Source organism: Rousettus aegyptiacus, unplaced genomic scaffold (genome assembly GCF_014176215.1).
Source record: "Rousettus aegyptiacus isolate mRouAeg1 unplaced genomic scaffold, mRouAeg1.p scaffold_m13_p_2, whole genome shotgun sequence".
NCBI lineage: Eukaryota > Metazoa > Chordata > Mammalia > Chiroptera > Pteropodidae > Rousettus > Rousettus aegyptiacus.
The window spans coordinates 147,881,553-147,898,207 of NW_023416295.1; the positions used below are offsets into that span (position 1 = coordinate 147,881,553).

General features: G+C 36.2%; 1 long non-coding RNA gene and 1 pseudogene across 1 annotated transcript in view; both read right to left on the reverse strand.

The window, feature by feature from the left end:
* The window catches only part of LOC118613694, a 391,478-nt gene that overhangs the window by 231,064 nt on the left and 143,759 nt on the right, over nt 1-16,655 (reverse strand). The gene's annotated exons all lie outside the window — the stretch shown is intronic.
* Nucleotides 959-1,077, reverse strand: LOC118614324 (annotated as a pseudogene).

Below are 16,655 nucleotides of genomic sequence, written 5' to 3' on the forward strand. Positions count from 1 at the left end.
ATGCTTTTCTATGAGGGAAATTCCCATTGTTACCCTAATTATTGGACATTTTTATTTGTACATGAAAGAAGCCAATTCCTCCCCTTCATGTCTTTAGCCAAGGCAGCCAGTGCCAACACTAGGATCAGCAGGTGCAGCTTCCAGCATTCTCTTTGTGCTGGCTACAGCATCAAGAGAAAAGCCTACAGTAATCACCTCGAGGGCAGGACATCATGGGCTCTCCCCACAGAGCACCCGCCAGCAGCTTAAAACTGCCATGTGAAGGTCAGGGAGAGATCTAGGGCCGAGGGCCTTTCGCCAAATCAGAGTTCACTCAAGGGTGCACATTTCTCCACAGGGCAAGTGTGATTCAACAGAAACAGTCTTCAGACATTTCACCCTGCAGCCAATCTTCTTTTCTCTCAAGCCCCAACATTCTTCCTCTAATTTTTGCCTTTCCAGCTCAGATTCTGACAACAAACTGGTCAAATGCCATCAAGGCAAAAAAACCATCTCATAAACACCAAGAAAAACAACATAAAACAAAATAAAGAACACTTGTTTTAGAGAACATCATAGCAAAGATGTTAACAAATTCTAACATCCTACTTACCTATATAGAACTTGCTTAATGTTTTCCTCAATAAATAGACATATTAAGAATCGAGTCTTTCTGAGAAATATTCCTTTTCAAATAGTAATCAGGAGACATAAATATTAATTTTTATTCAATTGAGGCAGTGCTTCTTCTCAAACTTAATCATCAGAATCATTTGGAAACCTTCTAAAGTATAGATTCATGGGCCTCCATCTAATCAAATGAATCAGAATTATTCAGAAAAGTGCCTAAGAATCTGAATTTTTACCGGGATGATGATTATTTGACTAATTTTTTTTTTTAAGCGTGGCAACCCTTGGTTGACTGCACAGATTGCAAGGACCTTGTTAGTTTACAATCCCTTATATTTTTTATTTTTCACACCTATAGCACCTGGTCTTCCTAGGTGGTCTACCATCCAAGTACTAACCAGGGCCAATCCTGCTTAGCTTCCAAGATCAAACAGGATTGGGCTTGTTCTGGGTAGCATAGCCATATACTGTAATACTAAACTAAGCAAATTTTTTTTGTGTTTTACCATATGTATAGCTTTATATTAGACCTTGTAGCTAATAAAAAGATGAGAAGGCACATAGCTCATAATATGGAAGGATTTTAAATTTAGTAAGAGAAATCAGACAAGAAAAAAATAAAATAAGGCATAATATAAAAAGTGCCATAAGAGTGTTCTACCAAAATAGATCTAGGAGTTTAAACAAGGAGAAAATACATCAGGTCATGAGGGGAACAAGGAAAAGCTTAAAAGAATATATTTCACTTGAGATGGACTTCACAAAAGTATAATCTTTATGAGAATCAGAAAATGCAAAAGCACAGAGACATAAAACCCACTATAAGACAAGAAAGAGTGAATGACAGTGTTTAGCTATAGTACAGAGAATAGCCAGCACAAAGGCCTGAAATTTAAACCAGTGCCCAATTGAGAGACCACTGCATGTTTGGCAGTGTAATGTATATTTAATTTCATGAGAGATGGGATCAATGAACTCAGACATGGAGTCGGCTGGTAACAATGTGCTCCACATAGCACTGCAGTCAAAGCCCGCACAGAAAAAGAGGACGGCTTTGACAATTAGTAAAACTGATTCTGAGGTCTGAACCTGAAAAATGTGAGACGGTTTTAAAATCAAACCAAAGCCCTTCCCTCCTTCCTTCTTTCCTTCCTTCCTCCCTCCCTCCCTCCCTTCCTTCCTTCCTTCCTCCTTCCTTCCTTCCTTCCTCTCTTTCTTTCTCTCATTCTCTTTTTTCTCTCAATCTCTCTCTTTCTTTCCCTCCTCTCCTTTTTTTCCCATCTTTTTTCCTACCTACTTATCTACCTACCTCTAATATACAATTTCTGCATAGATAATAGGACAGCATGCAATTTTGGGCCATTCAAAAAGTTCAAAATACTAATCAAACTCTTTGAGGATTTGGTGTTTATAACAACATAAACTCAGTCTAAATTAAGACTTATAAGGTATATTGCACACCAATAGAAATATCTAAGTCTACAGAGATCAAACAAATAGATTTTGTCATCCATCTGCCAATAGTTAACATGCTCAAATGGGAGGGAAAAAATCTTTTCCAGGCATATCTGCAGCACAGAAAAATAATTTATCTTTTTGCATGATATATTTATATAAATATTAATCCACAGCTTTCGATAAAGAAAAATATGGCATATGCTTAAGTAAACATGCACATATGTTTCTGAAAAATATTTTAAATACAAGCAGCTTTGCGGAAATTCTCAAGAATTATTCCAAACGTTAGCAATTATATTCTCAAAGGAAAGATTGGTCTCTATAAATGAAATAAATGCAAGAAAATTTTCTTTAGTACTTGTGATTGTGCAACACAGATGTCAAGATATGTTTATACTCAGTTGGGAAAATAAGCACAGTGCTAGGAACAGAGACCCAAGAGAAATCAAGAGAGAGCTAAGCTTAAAAAGAGAAGTTGGAAAAAACTGCATTATTCTCTGTTCTCTTTTCTATTCCCTTTCAATATGAGTTTATCGAAGCATCGCTTTCATGAGAGCTTAATGCTTGGACAACTCTATACTAAGAAATAGGGAAGGGACAGAGAATAATAACAATTACCATTTGTTAAGCATCTATTTGTACTAGAACATCTGCTAGACTCTTTACATTTGTTATCCTGCAAAGCAGACAACTCTTAATATCTACAGAAAGATTAAAGAAATTATCCAAGGTTATAGGACCAGTAATAATAATGTCTAATTCATTGGACACTATTAAAATAGGATAAAACAGGAAAAGTATTTAAAACAGTGGCTGGCATGTGCTAAGTAAATACGAGCCGATACTATCATGCCATGTGAAGACCAACACCTATCTCACTTTTTTAAAGCTATAACTTACTACAGTAAAATATTTTCCATTCTGTATTCCTGTCACATTCTTAGTGTTATAGATTCACAGAGCACCACTTTTTCAGTAATTTTGTATTTATAATCACTTTTATATTCTAAAACTCAGGTAAGGAAATGAAAGTAAAAGTATGTAGAAGGAAGGCCTTCCTGTGATTTATTAGCAGAATAAATAAATCATATAATGCCATTTACAAGTTCCACCAGCTTTATTTGTACAGTTGTGCAGTATATGCCTAATCACACAGACAAATGCGCAAATTATATCTCTGTCTTTGTATACTTAAATGTGTCACAGCCGAGGCAAGTCCTTGTGGTCTCCTTCCCTCTGAGGACAGAGAACAGATTTCAGAATGCCTCAGCCAGATTTTCTTGCTAAATTCTTTTCTTTCAAAATATATAATTGTCTTAAAAAAAAAAAGTTGTCAATGTTAACATGTAACAGTTTTATTATTTTAAAGTAAATATCTATTCAAAAATTGCTGTTTTAATTTCTAATATTTAATAAATAATATCAATAGATATAACCCACAAAAAAGCAAGGGATCTCTGGAGAATATCTATAACTTTTAAGACTGGAAAATGGGTCTGAAACAAAAAGCTTGAGAACCGCTGCTGTGGATGCTATTGTACTTCTTGTAGATAAACTGAGGCTTTGCTATACCCAGACATAGCAGCACCACAGCTAACGGGGTTGAGGTACGAGAGAGAGAGAGAGAGAGAGAGAGAGAGAGAGAGAGAGAGAGAGAGAGAGAGAGAGAGAGAGAGAGAAAGAGAGACAGAGACAGACAGAGACAGAGACAGAGAGAGAGAGAGAGAGGGCGCGGGGAGGGGGCTGGGACGGGGGAAGAGAGAGAGAGCGCGTTTGTCCCACACATGCCTGGAGTGGACGAGTGTGAAGTGAATGCAGAAATTAATCACAATATTCTAGTGTACAGTGCCTCCTGTATTTTATGTTAGGTCCTCCTCTGATGGTCTTATGAGGTAAGTACTATTACTATCTGCATTTGGCAAATGAGGAAATTAAAATATCAAAAGGAAAGGGGCGTTCAATAATAAAAGTATAAACAATGGGAAAGAAACAATAAGCAGAAAGTCTACCTAGAAAAGGAATCTTCTTGTGTGGAAGAGAAAAATTAGGGTAAGGGGAACTGTTTGAAAGAGAGCAAGTCTCAGAGAACACAAAACCACAATCAAACAATCACAATAACTCCCCTTGTTTGATCTTGAGAATCTGTGACTCTCCATTTGTACATAGAGATATTAATACTTTATCTATCCTTTCCCATGTTTGTAAAGATCAGAACAAATGCAAATGTTTACAGAAATTCTCCTCAAGCTGTAAACTCAGGAAGTAATAAATAGGTCATATTGTATAAGTTCAGGAAGCAGTTCTGATTATTTCAGCTTAGAAGGACTTTTTACTTATTATTTCAATAATTTCTTCATGTCAAGTGTACTATTATTGAGGCATCTTGTTTTTTCCCTTGGATTCTTGGTTCAGTTAGTTTCAAATCATGATATGTGTTAAGCTAACTGCTGACAATGTTTTTTAACGGCATTGCTAATCATTGGCACTTTCATGAATACTACAGCCATATACTTTGTAAATAACTAGAAAAAACTCAATCACAGAACTTTTCAGAAAGCCATGATACCTCTTGTGGGATACGTAAAAGGAAAACCAGCAGAAAAAAAAGTTTTCCAAATTTTCCTTGCAGTTTATTGACTTGAGGATTGTTTTCTGAAATAGAATTGGCCATAGGATACTTTTGTGTGTGTGTGTGTGTGTGTGTGTGTGTGTGTGTGTGTGTGTGTGTGTCTGTGTTGAAGTCAAGCACCAGTAATCTGCGAATGGAATGTCACCAAACCACACTCAAGCTTTAACCAGGAGCATTCATCTTGCCATGTCTGGCAGCAACCTCAGTGGTAGTGTCTATGTTTACCAATCTTGGCACTAAGCTGGCACCAGATATGGTCTGAGACCTGCTCAAGAGAAATTATGCAACTCTCATGCTGACATGGTTTAGCTTAGAAATTCAAGAAAATTAAAGCTTCTTCCATTTCTAACACTAGCTATACAAGCAAAGTTAAATATCTCCGATCTGTTCCTCTGTGAAATGTGATTAATAATAAAGTTTATTAAAGAAAATGCAACCTTTGTATTTGCAAAAAAAAAAAAAAAAAGAAGAAGAGCATTTTGAAATTCTGAAGGTGAGCACCACAGAAATATTATTCATAGAATCATTATGTAATATCTATCTTATTCACATGGGTGGATGTTTTCGAGAGAAGAGGCCTACTGTGAAACCAGCCTTGTTCCATTTCTGACATTCAATAGCATCAAGAAGACAAAATTCAAAACAACTAGAAAACAATATAAAGCAATCCATAAAAAGGAGTAGATTTATGATACAGACCAAATACTACAGGTTTTTGAAGGGAAAAAAAAACAATCTGAAATGCAGTATTAAAAAAAAGAACAAGAAGAGCACTGAAACCTGGCAAAGGCTATGCTGCAGTGATGTAAAATATTTTGCAGAATTACTTCTTTCATGGTATCACGTGCTATTATTACTCATGTGTCGGGGAAAAAAAAGAGAACGTCTTTGTCTTTCCCCCTACTTTCTCTTCTGGAGTCAAATTCATGTTCAGTGCCAGAGAGAAAAGTACTATCCTAGTCACAGACATTTGAGCTCTGAATATAAAACACTGTATCAAAATCTTATCCTTGAGAAAATATCTCAAAGTCCATGTGAGTCATATGAACCCACTGTCATCAGAAGTTGGAGAATCTGAAGTACAGAATTTTCTTCCCTTATATCTAATCCTTGTTGTTTCCTTCCTCTGAAAGTTTTTATAAACACGGCTTCCTGTGGTAAAGCTGAAACTTTGAACTCATTATTATTACTATCTCACCTGAATTTATGCAAGAGATATACTTCTTTAAATGAAAACACAGAAGTGACTACTTGAGCTAAACAAAAACAATTATGGTCAGACAAATTTTTAGAGAAAATTATAAAAACGAACACACATACAAAAAAAGAAAAAAAAAAAACATAAGGCTGTTCTCCAAAACAATAAACGTAAAAATATTTCAAAGCAACATCTGACGTGGAAGACTTTAATAATTCTAGGCACAGTTCCTTAAAACATAATTCATGATAATACCTAAAATTATATATACATAAAAACCGCCTAATGAAAAATCTAATAAACATCTGATTTTCTCGAAGTGAAATAGTGAACTATGGGATTTCTACTCAATTTCTGCTGCTTCATTTCAGAATCCCTGCAAGAAAACCAAATACCTATGCAGTTCTTGGGCCTAGTGATGTAAGGACCTTGGATTTCCACAGGCATTAGCAATGCCAGCCTTGGATTGCATTCTCCATATTCTTCATGACTACTGTAGGTCCTAATATTTTATCTAACATCTTTAATCATGTGCTATAGAAAACACAAAGGATAGGTCTTGTAAGCATTATATGGAATTTATACAAAATGTTTTCCTTATAGAAAAAAATATTTATAGTAAGATATATCATAATAATTACAAGGAAATGAGCATATTCATGAAGAGAATTTATGCAGATTTACTCTTGTCTTAGTACAAAGGGTGAGGTTTAAAATGAAGGCAGAGCTCCTTAAAAAAGTGATGTGCATTTCTGATGAGTTGATTTATTCACTAATTCAAAAGCAGTTATTGAGGGTTTACCCTATACCAGGTACTTCGTTAATCATATGAATAAGAAATGAGTAAATAAAATATACCTTTTCATCTCACAGTGTAATGGGAGTGACAGACAAATATCTTTAAAAGAGTGAAAGAGAGCATAACAGATTCATGTTCATAGCACTGTAGAGTGACAGAGGAAGCAGTAGTCAACTGGTCCCATTTGTCAGAGGCAATGATGGCTCGGAGTCTTGTAAAACAACAACAAAGTGCTTATTTCACAGTAGACTCAAGAAGGACAGATAATGCAAACAAATAAAGCAGCATAGGCCAATACATGAAGACATGAAAAAGTATTTGGGATTTCTAGTACTCCATGTGGTTTAGAAGGCCTGGTGCATAGAGCAAGTACTGGCAAGGGCAGGAAGAGAGGGTGGGAAGGGAAGCAGAATCAGATCACATATGTTATGTTAAAGAAATCCAGATTGCTTTCTGAAGGCTTTGGGGGTGACCTAATCAAAGCTTTGATTTAGAAAGAGCACTGTGGAAGCATCAGGAACAATTTGGTTGGGCTAAAAGATCATTACAATTGGGATTGCTATATATGCCACTTTACTGATGAAAAAAACAAGTAAGGATGTTCTGCAACTGACTTTAGTTAACACCTGGGGCAGATGCTGCTACATGCCTAGGTAATATCTATTTTCCCTTTTGTCACTACCCACAGAATTATAATTTTTCTTTGGGGTTGCACTGTGCCAAATTAAAAATGCTTGCCTCCATCAAAGACAGATTTGCAGCTAAAGCCATATAACCATAGTTCTGTCCAAGATGTAAGAAGAAATCTAATGGGAAGGACCTCTCTAAAATCTGTTGTTTGTCCCATGGAAAAGTGAAATATTAACACATGCCTTTCTGTTCAACTTTACCCTTTCTTTCTGCCCAAAATATGAACATGATACCTAGAAATAGAACAATCATGTTGTGGACTTCAGGACAAAGCCATACACAAAGGACAATAGCATGGAAAGAAAAAAGAAATCTGGCTCCTTAATGGCTCCTTCAAGCCTCTGTACTATCCTGAGCTGCCTATCTCCAGATTTCTTTTGATGTATAAAAAATAAAATCTATTTCATAAGGCACCATAGTCAGATATCTATTATGTATAGCCAAAAGTAATACTGACTCAGCAGTGAAGGAATATTTATGGGAAAGGGTAAGGCAAAAAAACTTAAAAACAAAAAACAAAATTAAACAGTGAACAGAGAAAAGAATCATGTTCAAGACAGAGAATGAACCAGAAAAGATCTCCTTTGCTTTTTATTGTGGTTTATATTTCCAAAGGCCTCAATCTCTCTCTTTACCAGTCTCATCATACATTGACTTTCTTAAAGTTTAAACCTATGACCTAATTCTTCATATTTTCTTTCACTTTTATTTTAAATTTCCTTGGATCAATGAGGTATTAAGAGTTATGGATGACCTCCACTGTACCCTGAAAACATAAACAAATAAATATCCCGAGTATTTAGAGGGTCTCCATGACGTCCTAAGCAATCATTTTGCCTCTTAAACTGCTAGCTGAAAAATACCTATCAAAGCAAGTATCATTAAAATATCTTACTGTGGCAAATTAGCTTTGGTGAAAGGGCCATGTAGAGCCATACTCAGTAGTTTGTTTTTCCTAAAAGCAACAACTGATTGAGCATCAACATTATACTAGTTCTAACGGGAAGAAAATCCCATAAAAACACAATTTATATTTTAAAGTGTGCCAGACCTGCCAAGTGAGTCTTCAGAACCCAAATATAATAGATAGCTCACATCTTTTCCAGTTAACATGTGCAGTTCTCATTGGCATTTCTGGGATTCTGGCCATAAATGGAAGCTAACATGTGGTTCTCAGTCATTCAGTTTCTCTGCACATAACAGGAACTGTTCTGATTATATGTGGGCTAATGCTGACACATTGTGTTGTTCCAACTAAGTAACTCCAAACATTCACTCTGAAGCTGACTTACATTACCGTTCTGGCTGCCAGATGTTCTTTAGAGGAACTGCCTCCTCTGTAGCATCATGAACCTTGATTAAAGTAGATGATGGGCATTTTATTTACTTCATCACCCTTATGTGGAACAGTGTCCTGGCTATTGATTACAACTAGCTTCCAGTTGGAAAAAATAACCATTACTATACAAAGTTCTAAAAGCTCAATTGAGCATACATGCGATACAACTTAACTCATTGATTTTAACTAATGATTGGTCAGCCTGACCTAAATAGTCAAATCCTGTGTGACATTACCTACTTTTATTATCACGGTTCAAGAGTCAGTCATATCACTTCTGAGAAGTTTTATCTTAAATATGAATGATAAAAAATGAAAGTGTCATTGCCATACAATATTGCAAAAGTCAAGACTTTATGCATAATGTATTTATCTCTACCCAGCTGCATGCTGATCTAATTGATCCCAGATGCCAGCAAAGCAAAAATCAAATTCACATATCTATCTAAACATCTTTTTATTTATACCTGCATAATCAACTCAATGGTCAAAATACACATTTAAAAATAAAAGAGTTACTTTGAATACTATCAAAATCTATCATAGCTCAACCTTTGGAATGATTAAAAATGAAAAGCTTTATATTGAAGCAGGAGGGTAGAGTTTTTACAGATGGTATTAAAGGAAAAATAGGGAAATATAAGAAACAATGATAAAATTTTAGACCAGAAGTGGTGCTATCTATAACTTCCCAAACCTGGAAACTTCAGAAATAAGTTGACATTTGTGTGAACTTAACTATATAAGAAAAATTAGATGTTCTGCAATAGATGCAAGATTTACAGTGATTTGTATTCTGTGTCTGATGGGGAAGAAATATAAGTCTGGTGAGGCAGAAACAACTTGTAGCTTCAAAATTCTATGGTAGGCATACCAAAGAGTTTTGATTCAAGTACCAATTCTAATAGATTGGTAGTATTTACCTGAAACATCATATTGAGAAAACTTTGGAGGCGGAGTCCAAGATCAGAAAGGAAGAAAGCCATAAGTGATTAGTAATATCTGCCATGGATAAGAATGGGTAGAACATATGTCAAATATATCATCCTACTATGGCATGAGTTCCTGCAATCTACTGTAATTTAAATACAAAAATCACAGTTCTACCTATATATCCAAATAAATGAACTTTTCAAAGAATTTAAAGATTTGAGATTTTTTTACTATCTACTAATATAAGCGCTAGACCTTATTTTCTCCATACCGCCACTCTCTATACTGGCAGATTTGTTTAATACTCTGACAATTATCCATAATACCTTGCCCCAATGTATAGCCCTACTTGAGGTAAGAAACAAACAAAAATTAATTTACCAATTAACTAGAACTTAAATATCTAAAATTAATTAAGAATAAAATGAAGAATGGATCCTAAGGGTCCAAATTGGATGATTAGCCATTTTATTAAATATTGACTTAAATTCTATTTAAATCACCTAAGTTTTCATAGTGAGAGATTCAAAATCTGCAATACTCTAAAAAACACAACTGTAATTTATTTATTTATTTCAGTAAATATTTATTGGGTATCTAGTCATTGTCAAGCACTATTTAAAGTATTAGACAAGGGTAAAACAGTTATTGTGGTCAACCGTAAAATAAACATGACTTGATCTCCATCTTTAAAAAGTTCTAATTAAGTAGAAAAGATCAAATGTTCAACCAATTGATTATACAGGACAATTTAATATTCACGAAACAATAATGTATATAACTTGTGGCTATAGCAAAAATTATTAAATTTGAGAAAACTATTGCTTTTTAAATCAAGGAGTTAGCAGAAATACCCCATATCCTTCATTGAAATAAACAAAATCAATGAATAGAGAATGGAATTACCCTAAGTCTGGCCATGTACACCTCACTGGAGGAGGCCCAAGAGAACTCTGAACCTAGTTCTCATCAAAGAAAACAAAAAGAAACTTGACGTTCACGTGAAGCATCTGGCAGAGGATCATTCTACCGTAATGATCTTCTCCACTGCTCCAGGCATCTAAACCCAAGGTTTCATCAACTCATTATCTGAAGGAAGATAGTCATCATAAGATCTTCCAGACAACTATCAAGAGTGGAGATAATGGAAATGCCCAGAGTGAGTCAAGATTATGAATTCAGAGAAAAGACCAACTCATTAATTCATCGACAATTTATTGATGCCTACTGCATGCAAGGCAGTTTATAAAAGACAGGAAATACAATGTTGATGTAATTCTGATTTCTGTCCTCAATTTCAAGAATCTCAGGTCTGGAAGGGAGGAAACAACTTGTAAAAAAGTAATTGAAATGAATTTGAGCCTTTTTCTTACCATTTTCCCTTTCCTTCCCTTCCCCACAGTGAGCCAACTACATGACATCAAGGAGGGTAGGGGGAGCATATGAAAACTTATGGCAGTACACCCACAGGCACTCGAGGAAGTAAGAAATGGGAGAAGGGAAACACCTAAGCAGAAGATAGAGCTATATCAAACAGAGGCAGTGTGCCGGCTGACATCTCAGAAGGCAGGGCACATGGAGTAGATGGCTAGAGGTGAATATGGTAGGAGTAGTTGGTAAACTGGTTATGCTGAACACTGTAAGTTATTGAGGATAGTGAGAGCCAGGTTTCTAACAAATGTATAAATACATAGAAAGAAGGAAGTCTTGGCAGAATTGTGAAGTACTGCCTGGAAATCAGAGGTATCCAAGGAAATAGATAGGTAGAGCAACATTAACATCTCCTACTTTCTAGCTTTACATGCTTAGAGGGCTGAGAAGCAACAGCATCCCTTAGTGATGAACACACTGAGGGCCCAGATCTTAGAACCAGTGCTTCTTGGAGACATAGTTGATCCAAAATCAGGGTAGGGAAAATACAAGATAAGGCAGGAATATCTTCTTGGGACAGAAAGTGCTCAAATAATAATAAGAATATGTCAAAGACAGAGAGAGAGAGAGAGAGAGAGAGAGAGAGACAGAGGCAGAGACAGAGACAGAGAGAGAAGCCGCAATGAATAAGAGGCAAATTTGGAACATATATGAATGTCAAAATAAAAAATGATAGTAATAAATTACAAACCAATGAATAAAATGGGAATCTATGAGACCATGCTGATTAAATTTAAAAATAAATAAATGAGAAAAGGGATTTCCTTATACTAGAATGGAAATGAATAAATGTAGATGATAAAAGAAAATCAATATTCAGCAACCATTATGATGATGGTTGATGTGAGCAGGAGTGGTCAGTAGGTTTAAAAGTGGTGGGGGGCAGTTCGAAGCCAACAGGATATGGGCATAATCTTGGGATTATTTCTTCCACAACTTACTATGATTAGAATTAATATACAAAGGGAGAAATGGTGACTTTACAGTAGAGAAACCTGACAGACAGCAACATGATCAGGTGAAAAGCCAACATTACCCATGTATGCCCCAGCCGTGATGCACTGAAAGGAGCATAGCATCATTTCTGTGATTCCTGCCAAGAAATCCCGCCCTCAGTCTGGTCACAAAGAAACACTGGAGAGACCGAGGCTGAGTGTCATGCGATAGAAAGAACATAGATCCTGGGTTATTTAAAACTGTAAAGGGAGGGAAATATGAGGGAAGGAGGAACACCTGTAAAATTGGAGGAACCTGAAGAGATACAACGTAATGCAACATAATATTCCTGGGCGGGATAATGCCCAGATATTGAGGAGAAAAGTGAGAAAATTGAGCCTTCTATTTCACCAGCCTTGCAGATATCCACAGCAACACTGATGCCTCCACCTGGTCCCATGTCAGTATTTCACGCAGATCCCTGAGGAAATAATCCTTATTCTCTGTCCACACAGCTCTTTCAGATGTGGCACTCTCACCCCAATGACAACTTGGCATTACATAAGCTTCCCCTCTCCTTCCCTGCCCTCTAATAAAGAACCCTATATACCACGCTGGGCAAAGTATGAGGGGTAGCGGGGGTGTGGAATTCCTGAACTGACTGACTAGATTAACTTTCCACCACCTTCGAGAATGGAAGCACAAATTAAATATTTAACTAGAATACAGAAAAATAATTTTTAATGAATTTTCCTACACACTTGAGTCTGTGATGTCACAGCAGAAAGTGGGAGGATGGAAGAAGGGGCAGTTACTGCCTGGCTTCCGAATGTCAAAATCCTGGTCATCAGGAGATCAGAAAGGAAGGACTTATATTAAAATATTTTGGAGAAGAACAACATGAGTAAGGTGATGCTCCCTCTCATCACCTCCTCCAGTATCCCAGACAAGAAAGGTATTACCTGGGTTGAGGAGAAAAAAAAGGAGAATCACGAGGGTAATGGACATTGGTAAGCCACAGATGTTAAGATAGAACTTAACATCCCTATTTTCCCGATAAGAGTCTTAGGGAAGTGGCAAAACCCAAACAAGCGATGGCTTCCTGGTATGCCTAGGCCAGCAGTTCTCTTCCCTGGCCATACATTGAAATCGCGTGGGAACCATACTAATAACCAGACGCTAATTCAGGGCAGGGTTCTCAAACTTTAGCAGATATCAGAATCACCTCTGGGGTTCTTAAGATGTATGTGTGTGAGTATCCTAAGATACACACACACACACACACACACACACACACACACACACACACACACACACATACATACATTCCCAGATACCACCCACAAAGTTCTTGATTCAGTAGGTCTAGGATCTGTCAAGAATTTCCGTCTCTAATTGGTGTCCAGGTGAGGCTGAATACTGCTGCTCCTGAATCACACGTTGAGAACCATTGCCCTAGGTACTGGCACCTTTAAAGCTCCTCAGCCAAGGTTGAGAACTGCAGGTCTAAGTAGCCGGAACACCAACAATCCCCCAGACATTCCTGCTTGTTGCATGGGAGAAACAAAAAGGATTCCCAGTTTGAGCCCAAGAATTGCAAAGCAATTGTGGAGCAATCCTCTTACTCCAGAGAAACAAAGGTGTCCTTGAAAGCCCACATCACTGACTGATCAAGAAAGAGATGGGGACAGACAGCTCAGAAGATGCCTCTGTGTCCACATGACATCAAAGAGCATAAAACTCTTTATTCCTTTTACCATCAGCCCCTCCCCACCCCCCACAACATAGTCACAACTTAAAGAGAGAGTGGGCGGCGGCAAGACTTGCTGTTTGGCTGAGAAATTTTTTACCACCTTAGTGAAACAGGGCCTCAAAATAAAAATTTTATCGAAGTACAGAACAATTTAAAAGCTAAAAGTTTGTGGACTGATTTTTTTTTTTCTTTTTTTAAGGTAGAAGGCAAGGTCGTTTTTCATGGCTGAGAGGACCAGAAAGGGCGTGAGAAGAGTGGTTAAAGTCTGGAATGCTGGCTGAGGTAATGGGTATGGGAACTGACCAGAGATTGTTAAAAGGATTATCGACCTGAAATGCAGTGCCAACTGAGACTGGAAACCATAAATTTGTAGTGGCATCAATTCACACAATTGTGTGACTTTTCTCCACTGGTGCTGCCAGGCACAGCACAGCAGCAGAAGAAATTGCTCATATTGATCTAAAGTTGGGGGTTTGCAGATAGGTATAACTAAAGGGTGAATCGATGAAAGAAACTAAAGATTGTGAATGTTAAATGAGAAGTTTAACTATTTACTCTCATTGGAAAAGATCACAGACAATTAGATTTGAAGAAGATGGAAAATTGGTAGCAAAAGAATGTAATCCAATGTGTTACTAAAATAGGAAATATATTCAAATCCAGTATTGCTAATAGATGATGGATATAGGACGAGGGAGCATCAGAAAACCACAGTTCAAGAATTTAATCAATCAGTTAGAGAACAAAATATTTAATCACACTAAACTTAAAAATAATTTGAGAGCAAAATATGTACCAATTCCCGTGAAAAAAAAAAATTCCTTTCTGAGAAAAGAGAATTGATAACAACTATCAATACATACATAAAAGTTATTTTGGCCAACTTTTTAAAGGAACTAAGAGAGACTAATAATTCTTGTATTATAAAAAAGAAAAATCTAAAAATCAACTAATATTTTTAAATTATAATTTTAGAATTTAAACACTGTCAAATTATTTAACTCTTCTACTTAGGATCAACTAAGACATTTCCAAGATTGTTCTCTGGTATATTTTTTTTTAAATGCTTTGCAATAATGAATAGTTTTAGCGTCCAAAACTAAAGGGGCAATTGCTTGCATGTTTATCACCATGATCCATTTTAACAGTCCTTTTCTTACCAGGAAAAATCCACTAAATTGGCATTAAACCAAGAGTTATTTGTGGTGAGTCTGAGAACACGGCATACATGTTCGCCAAAATAGTTACATGATAATGCTAAATTCAATGGGGCATTTATCATTATGAGTTAAAAAAAAAAGAAGAAGAAGAAATGGCACAATAGTTTCTCCTAGTTTTCCCTGAGAAAATTCCTTTAAAAGGATTTGCTGATCAGATTCTGCCATTTATCTTAACTTGGAATTGCAGAAATAAGTAACCCACCGAAACACATGGAAGCACTACACGAAATTCCAGTGTGCTCGAAAGCGTTGATCCAGATGGTGGTCAGACAATGTTTGGGAACTCTGCTGTCAGCCTAATTGTGAGTAATGACTGAACTCTGAGAAGTTTGCACATTTGAATCAGATAAGCGTCCACAATGTTGGATTCTTTCAACCTTTGTTTGAATATGCCTTTGGTCATTTTTGTCTTTTTTTCACTTGTTTTAATTTCTCATATTTCCATTGCCAAGAAAATATTCAAGCATATACATTTGATGGCTTCTTAAGCTACCTTTAAACCTATGATTTATTCTACCAGCAAACTTTTAAAACTAAATATATTGGACCTATCACAAAAAAATATATGTATACACCAATTACACACCCATTATTTTGTGTTTCTTTTCTCTGCCTTCTTCTGCTCCAACACTTCCTTCTCCCTCTGCTTCTCTTTCTTCCAAAAATCTACTATTAAGGCTGCTGAAGGTCCTCTAAGATCGTATACTTTAGTGAGAAGGAAACAAAAAAACACAAATTAACATGTATAACTACCATAAGATTGTAATAAGAGCTATAAAATCTTACTGGGTACCATGAAAGAGAATAATGGCAGTGGGAGGATGGAGAAATGAGGAGGCATGAAAATGGAAAAGGCTTTTTGAAGAAGGTGACTTGGAAGCTGAGTTCAGGAATAACAGTCCAGGCAAAGGAACCAATATATGCACGAGGCCCTAAGGAGAAAAGAGTTTGAGATGTTCCCAAAAGTGAGAGAAAAATTAGTGTCTGGAGCCGAGTGAGAGGACAGATAAAACAGGAGAAGCAGGGGTGAGAACATGAGGGGGCTTGCAGGAATCAGAAGGAGTTTTGAATTTTATTCGAAGTGGAGTAGATAGTCATTGAGAGGGTAAGAAGTGGGGAATAACATGATTAGATCTGATCTGAAGTTTAAAAAAGAATCACTAGCTTGTGCTAGAGAATGGATGGGAGAAAGACAAAAGTAGAAGAGAGAACAATTAGAAATCAATTATTTTAATTTAGGCAAGAAATAAGGGTAGCCTGAACTAGACTGCTGGCATTGGAGACATTTCAATTTCAACCCTTAGTATATACAATCCTATTTTTATTCGATGAAAATAGCCTTAAGTTTTGTTCCTCTCCTTTGCAAACAATTCTCTATTTGTATGAAGACATAAAGTGTCTAATATGAAAATTTCACTTTGCTTTCATTTTTTAAAAAGTGAACTTTTTCTACCTCTCCTGAAAATGTCACCTTTATAAGGAGGGTATATAAGAGATTTAAGAGAATGATAAAAGGATAGCCAACATTTATGCTCCCTAAATTGACAATAGTTCAGTTGTTTTGTATAGTGAGAGAATAATTGCTGTTATCTCATGAAAAAAACATAATACTTATACACTCTCTTGTCCTGTGAACTAAATATAATTTTATATAAACAGG